Here is an 8144-nt window from a genome sequence, read left to right as displayed (position 1 = left end):
ATCCTTCCCTCCTATCTTTGTCCCTTCCTTCCTTCCTTCCTTCCTTCCTTCCTTCCTTCCTTCCTTCCTTCCTTCCTTCTTTCCTTCCTTCCTTCCTTCCTTCCTTCCTTCCTTCCTTCCTTCCTTCCTTCTTTCCTTCCTTCCATCCTTCCTTCTTTCCTTCCTTCCTTCTTTCCTTCCTTCCTTCCTTCCTTCCTTCCTTCCTTCCTTCCTTCCTTCCTTCTTTCCTTCCTTCCTTCCATCCTTCCTTCCTTCCTTCTACTATACCTCATAGAAAGAATTCAGCAGCCTGAGGTTCAAGGCTCTTTTGCTTGATTTTGGGAAGTGATTTAATTTTACTGAGCCTCAGCCTCCTCTTTTGTAGCATGGGGATAATGAAGATACTGATTTTCAGCTCCTCTCAGGGTGATTGTGAAGCAAATGAGAGGATGATGATGATGATGATGATGATGATGATGATGATAGCATTCTGTAAACTATTGAACTCTACAAATATTGGTGATTTTATGGTAAATCAGAGAAGTTTGCAGCAGACTTTGAACTTTCTCGTTTAGAGGATAACACTTCTCACAGGCACCCTGTCATTTATTCAGAGTCGAAATATGCTCTCAGTCACATGAGAGGCTAGTTTCTTCTTGTATTTCCTTCTATTTTAAGCATTCAACTTTTCTCTTCAGCATTGTTTGTAGGTGGGCAAATCTTAACTGAGTTTCTGTTCCTCAAATTGATGTCTTCATTTGCATTAGGGGGCAGGGTTGCACAAGCTTATTTTATTATCGTCCAGCCTTTCATAAATCTTTGCCGAGAGACAACAGGGGGTTGTTGAGAGAAGTCTTGGTTGGTTGTTCGGAGCCCGGGTTGGAGCCGAGCCCTGATGCTTGGCAGCCGTGTGACCTTGGGTGAGTTTTTCATGTGACCTTGGGTGAGTTTTTCACCTCCCTGCTTCTCAAGGTGCCCATTGACAAAGCGATGGGTGGGGCTCTTAACCTAAGGCTCCCTTAGCCGTATGGCTTAAAGAGGATTGCAAAGGGTCTTAAGCAAAAGTAAACGCCTGCTGTAAATGTCTGCACCTCAGCAACATGGCTGGCGGTAGAATCTATATTTGGTCGTGGTTGGATAATTTCCCCTTCTCTTTTCTCTTGAGAGCTTCCTACTCCAATTATTTGTTTATTACATCTACCCCCCCTTTTTGCTCTATTGATGCGGGTGAGATGCAAATGCGCCTTTTGTGACTTTTGCTGTGTCTCCTGGGCCCAAAATTGACAGACAGGAGACAGAGCAGTCGTAGAAGCTGGAGATGGCAGGGTTTGGGGGCAGGAAGTGTGTGCCAACGCAGGAGAAAACCAGGGCAAACAGCTGGAAAGCGGGAGTAAAAAGCTGGAGTTTAGGAGGAGGACGGTGAAATGGGTTACTTTCAGAGATTTCTGGCTTTGAGACTCAAGAGTAAAGAGAACTGACCTGAGTGTGGCAGGCTAGCAGTACATTTAAAAAGAAAAATCAGATCGTGTCACTCCCCTGCTTAAAACTGTTCAATGAGGGGGGCGCCTGGGTGGCTCAGTCTGTTGGGTGTCCAACTTCAACTCAGGTCATGATCTCACCATTCGTGGGTTCAAGCCCTGCATCGTGCTCTGTGCTGACAGCTCAGAGCCTGGAGCCGGCTTCTGATTCCATCTCTCCCTCTCTCTCTGCCCCTCCCCCACTTGCAGTCTGCCTCTCTCTCTCTCTAAATTAAATAAACATTAAAAAAAAAATAATGAACACCCCCCCCCCAAACCCCTGTTCAATGGATTACCATCTTGCTTAAAAACAAAAGAATCTGAAAGCCCTTTCTTTGGCTGATAAAGGCTCTGTGGTCTAAGCTTTGCTCTTTCTTCTCAGTTTCTGCCACTCGTTTCCTTACTCCCTGTGGACCATAACACTAGTTTCTTAGCCTCCATTAGCAGAGTCCTGCCTCAGAATCTTTGCACTTGCTGTTTCCTCTGCCGGGAACACCCTCTCCCTTTATCCAAGCAGCCATATCACCTTCTCAGAGGCCTTTTCTAACCACCCAAACTGAAGGAGCCAGCCTCACTCCAGGCTTTCTTTGTCCCATAGTGCCCCCAGCGCATAGTTGTGTTTTTTTTTTTTAAGTTTATTTATTTTGAGAGAGAGAGAACAAGCAGGGGAGGATCAGAGAGAGAGAGAGGGAGAGACAGAGAATCCCAAGCAGACTCCCAACCACCAGCGCAGAGCCTGATGCAGGGCTCAAAGTGATGAACCATGAGATCATGACAGGAGCCAAAATCGAGAGTCAGACACGTAACTGACTGAGCCACTCGGGTGCCCCTCCCCCCCCCGCCCCTAGCACAGAGTTTGGCGCCTAACATAATTGTAGAAAAAGTGAATGCATGAGGGAATGAGTGAATGAATGGAGAGATGGATGCGTGACCATCCATCTGGGACCTGCTCCTAGTTCTTCAGACTTCCTTCTGTCATCCTGGTCCTTGGCTCCCTATTTCCACACATTGCTAAGTTCTACTCTCTTGTGTGTTTGGCTTACCCACAGTTTCAGTGACACATGTCCCCACTCTATCCTGAGTCCATGGCCCCTGGCTGGTCAGGCAGAGGCCTTGAGGGGATGTAGAGCAGTGTAGGAAGAGACAGAAGCTCAGGACCCAGGTGCAGAATTTCTTCCAGCAGAGAAGATGCTGTAGCAAAAGCCAGCCGCCTGCAGGAGAGCACCCGGTCACCAGCGGGTGCTGCAGGGGCCTAGGTGGCATGATTCTGCACATCAGAGGCTGTGCACTAAATGACAGACTCTTCAACAATCCAACCGCCCCAGGACTGGGTGGAGGCCTCGCCCATAGTGGAACAGGCACCTGGGACCAGTGGAAAGATGCCAAAGCTAAGAGGCCGCAGGGTGGGTGCTGGCCCTCACCTTTTACTACAAAGCTTAAAAAGGTGTAACCCTCGGGGCACCTGGAAGGCTCAGTTGGCTAAGCATCTGACTTCGGCTCAGGTCATGATCTCGCGGTCTGTGGGTTTGAGCCCCGCATCAGGCTCCGCACCGACAGCTCAGAGCCTGGAGCCTGCTTTGAATTCTGTGTCTCCCTCTCTCTCTGCCCCTCCCCTCCCCTCTGTCTCTCTCTCAAAAATATATAAACATGAAGAAACATTTAAAAAAAGGTGTCACCCTTATGGATCAGCTGCAATACACTGTTGTCTTCTGACAAGGCCATCAAAACAACCCCACCATAGTTTCAAGAGAACTCACATTTGTTTCCATCTATTTCTTGAATACCTGGAAATCCGTAATCACCTAACGGGAGCTCTTGAAATCCCGTTTTCCTCTCTCCCATTCACTTTGAAATGTACACCACAGGCGCTGTTCTCAAAAGACCTCACCCAAAAGGCCTCCCCGCCCACCCCTGCCTCTCCCCTGCCCACCTCTCATTTTTCTTCTCCTCTCCCTACATTCTCCTAATTCTCTATCCCAAAAGATTGTCTTTGCAGGCAGGAGGAAGGAAAGAGATGGAAGCTTTTTTTTAGTGATTACAGGCATGGGGTAGACTCAAAGCCCTGCTTCCCTTACCTGCCAAGTAGGAGTCTTAGCAAAGCCCACCTCCCAAAGTGTGGAAGCGTCAACCCAGCTAATGCACAGGGAGCGGGGGGTTCTATCAGAGCAGAGAAACCATTGGTTTTCTGTGCATTTTCCTTCTTCTCTGCTGAGGGTGTCTCCAGGTCACCTGGGAGCACAAACAGACTCATGGATATCACTGACCTTGAGGAAAGAAAGATCTGGGTGCTTATTCCCAGAGATAGACTCTGCTCCATTGAAGAGATACAGCTGGGGACTGGGAAGGAGCACCGGGCAGGAAGAGGATGTGAGGGACAGGTGTGGAGGGAGCCGAGTCCTTAGAACAGAGGGGGGCTCCCTGGGATCTACCTGTGGGCTCCCCAAAGTCTAATAATGGTAGACAGCTGTGGACACTCGAGCTCCTTCTATGTGAAGAGGTTGGCGAAGCAGAAAGAAAACCATGCTCTTGAGCAAGGCCAAGCTGAACTGAGGGATTGGTCTCTGAGCTGGGATGACTAGACACAGCCACAGTGACCCTCACGTGTGATGCAAAGGCTGTGATTTACCCTTGGCCTGATGATCAATGCTTGTTGTTTTCTGTTGGCAAACTTCAGCTTTATTGTTGTACATGTTTCCAGGAAGGGGCATGCATTGGCCTACAAGACCCTTCTGTCACTTTCCTGAGAGGTCACCCCTGGGCTGACATCACAGATGTTTCTGACTCAAGGTTGTTGTCCATGGCCTCGAAGAGGGAGGGGGGAACAGCATGGCTTTCAGCCTGATGGGAGAATCCTTGTCAGCATCTGCAGAAATGGGGTGGGAGCTGCATTAAAGCATCCCACCTGGATACAGGGTGCAGGGAACAGATTCATCTCCCTTCACAGGGCAGGGGAGGATGAGAGGGACTCCTCCTGGATTAGTCCAGAGCCCTGCCAACCAAATAAAGGCAACTCTTATTCTCGTCTCTCCTTTTCCTGCCCTCTTCTCTTATCATCAGGATGGATAATGGCTAACCATAGTTTTTTGCGTCACCCCCCTTTTTTGATACAAGAAACAAAACATTGCAGATGGAAAGGAAGTCCCATAGTGCTACGAGCTCCAGGATGGATAAACAATTGCCTACACTTATAGTAATCTGAATATCGAAGATCAGTCTTTCCTTGAGGCAAAATTAAATACGCCTCATGGAGTTGTTCCTATGGAAACGGGATGACCAAAGGAAGATTTGAGGATTGAGGACCAAAAACTAGTTCAAATGCTTAATGATTCTAAGCAACACTATCACAAGATCCAAATAAATATGGAAGAGGGAGGAAAAGCTATAGTTAAATTAAGTGACCCGATAATTCAGGGACTTTTTGGATGTCTACAATGTATCTTTACTTCCCATGGTGTGACCTCCTCCCTAGGAGGCATTGCATTTGGCATATTAATGCTTATTGGTCTAATATTCTTTTTGTATGTCACTTGTAGAAGCCATTGCATATGCCAGAAAAATAGGAAAATTTTGCTAGCCCAGATGTTCCAAATACCCTTCCATTATTTTGGACCTCTGGATTGACCTCTGAACCTGCTCTCACAGCTGTACCCCTGTCATCGCCCCCTTTCAGCAGGAAGCAGTTAAGATCGGTCGTCGTACCAATTCCTAATGACAGTTAGGAGTCATGTGTTCAAAGGGGGAAATATGATAGGAAAAGATGGGATTTAGTAGGCAGAGAGGGAAAGGTTAGGATCTGAAATCCCTGGGTGGGAAAAAAAACTAAAAACAAACAAACAAAACCCCCGAAAACACACACATATTTTGGAACAATGTTGGGAGCATCTGACCACAGCAAACCCCCTTGGGCATAAGATTCCTGTTAAGAAACAAATGTCTGTGCTTTGTGCCCAAAATAACTTATAAATGAAAATGGAATCAACTCAGAAAAGAAGAGGAGGGATTGTGAGAAGTGAGATGATTCATTTTCAGAAATACCAAATAAAAGCAGTGCTGTCTAGTTAACAGTAGGTTTACAACTTATTGAAAATATATATGAACCACCACCCCCTCCCCCCTCACACAGTGGAGTCCCAAACCTTTAGACACTTCACTTCCTGGTTCTTTTTCCCCACTCCATTTCACGGGCTTATTTTCCATGGCTTTGCAATGAGCATGTGCCAAAGATCTGAAGTCTGTGCGTCGTCTCAAGGAGTGTACTTTTTTGCCTTACATGGGCATAGGTGTCCTCCAGGTAAGGCTGTAACCTCTGTAGTGCTCAGCCAATGAGGAACCAGGGGAGGGACTTGCATACTAGGAGATAAATTGTCTGCTGTAACTGCCCCATCAGACACCGGCTTTTGCAAGAACACTGATTAAAGCCTTGCTTCACTGTGGAAAAAAAAGGAAAACAAAAAACAAAAAAAGGAAGTCCCATTTGTCCTTCTTCCGTCTCTATATCCTCTCCTTCTTTTAAGACAATCTCTGCTATAGATTGATGAGTATTCTCTGGCCCATTAAAATATATACATTACACTCTTTAAGTGTATCTAACTTCATGTATATTTTCCACGAACAAAATATAACATTAGCTTATGTGTTTATAAAATAGATGATACTATACTAAAAATTCATTTAGAAATTTACTTTTTTCACTCATTTTATATTTTTGAGAGCTGACACCCCCCATCCCCAATCCAATTAATGTCCTTCTATTGCTGTAGGGAATTCTGTCCTATGGATAGATCACATTTTATTTATCTATTCCTCTACTGATGTTTTGATTGGTCCTGGGTGTTTTTGGATATACAGACACTGCTCCAGTGAACCTCTTGGTCTATCCCTCCTCATGCTTGTGGGCAAGAGGGTCCTGCAATCACACCCCTCCGTCTCATTTTTGCCCCACTGTTATTCACAAAGGAGAGGCTCACTGCTGCTCCCAGAGCATCTATTAGGCTGTGTGAGAACACCTGCTTGCGTCATCCCAATGATGAAGATGAGGCCATGGCCTTTGAGTGGGTGAGCTGGCCAGGCTTGAACTGAGACGTGTGACCTCTCAGGAAACCTTCCTCCCTCTCCAGGACTGTCCTGTTTGATGGTGCAGGAGGCAAAGGAAATCAATGCTTTTGGAAAAGTCCTGTTGGTACAAAACTAACCAGTTGAAAATTTGGTGAGATTCAAGCTGTAGCTGGGATGTATCATTTGAGCCAATCGTGTTCAACCTGCTTCCACCCAAATGTGTGCATAGCCTGTTCTTGCTTCAGAGCACTACTAAACATTTACATCTGGTTTTATAGGTGCCAAGGGCCCTTTACGATTAATTAATTATGCCACATAATAATTCCATTGTGCAGATAATGATGCCTGATTTATAATTGAGGAGGAGGAGGTTTGAAGATGCACAGTACTTTGCCTTGGGCCGGATTCTTTTAGCAGAGCCAGGGACATACGTTGGAATTCCCAGTTTTTAACTCTGTATTTGGTTTTCTGTAAGCCATGCAGATTTCTAGGTCCATTTTAAGCGTCATGAACTTATTGGTGAATACCAACCCATATATAAAAGAGAAACTATGGGAGTTCTGCCCCCAAAGAAGCCTGTTCCTTGTTAGGTCCAGAGGCATGTCTTTGCAGGGATGTGTCTGTTGATGTCCTCTGCCCTCTTATCTGACAAAGGGTTTCTCTGTCACTGGCAAACAGATCTTCCTTAATATATAGCCTTTACCTGGTGAGTACTTTCCACTCAAACGTTTCCAGGGTAAGTGATGTGAAGAAAGGAACTTGAATATGTAATTGGGGGGACAGTGAATTTCATCATTTCAGAAAACAGTTTGGGAGGACCTAGAAAAGCTGGAGGTATGCTGCCATCTAGAATCTCTTGCATGGGTGTGACAAAAAACATGCCTTTGGCAGCATTTTTGTTAGAGAAAAAAAAATGGGAATCACTCCAAACGTTCACTAGCCAGAGAATGGATGGAAAAGTAGGGGATGTGTTGAAGGGACTACGATGCTAGAGATCAGTGAAGATGAATGAACTAGAGCCAGTGAATCACCATGGGTGAATCTCTGGAACATGAAGTTCAACCAAAAAAAAGAAAGTCACGGAACAATGTGTGTCACATAAGCACAGTATGATTGCATTTATATGTAATGTTCAGAAAGCAACAAATGGAATTGTATATGTTGGGGGAACATACAAATCCACAAATGTAGTTAAACTATGAAGATAAATGAGGGAAACAGAAGTGCCCAAATCAGACCCATAGTTCCCTCTGATGGGGAGGGAAGAAGAGAGCCTGGGAGGGGTCATTGAGGGTTTGTACTATATTGGTGATGTTCAATTTCTTAGGCTGGGTAATGAGTCCATTAGGTGAATCTACTACTATGCACACACACACACACACACACACACACACATACACACACCTGTATATATACATATATTCTTTATTTTGTATGAAATATTTAGCAGTAGAAAAACATACAGTCAACCCTTGAACAATGCTGGGGTTAGGGGTCCCTATCCCCTGCACAGTTGAAAATCCGGTATAACTTTGACTCCCTGAAACATAACTACTAATAGCCTGTGGTGATCAGAAGACTCATCAATAACAT

The 8144-nt window shown here is 45.5% G+C and overlaps 1 long non-coding RNA gene across 1 annotated transcript in view; it reads left to right on the top strand.

Annotated features, from left to right (window-relative positions):
• The first annotated feature begins 240 nt into the window (after positions 1-240).
• LOC109503347 overlaps positions 241-8144 on the top strand; it is a 56864-nt gene continuing 48960 nt past the window's right edge. Inside the window, exon 1 of the long non-coding RNA XR_006584845.1 lies at positions 241-899. This is a non-coding gene — a long non-coding RNA (uncharacterized LOC109503347). The remainder of the gene's footprint in view (positions 900-8144) is intronic.

This window comes from Felis catus, chromosome C2 (genome assembly GCF_018350175.1).
Source record: "Felis catus isolate Fca126 chromosome C2, F.catus_Fca126_mat1.0, whole genome shotgun sequence".
NCBI classification, from domain to species: domain Eukaryota; kingdom Metazoa; phylum Chordata; class Mammalia; order Carnivora; family Felidae; genus Felis; species Felis catus.
This window is presented reverse-complemented; position numbering and strand designations above follow the sequence as displayed.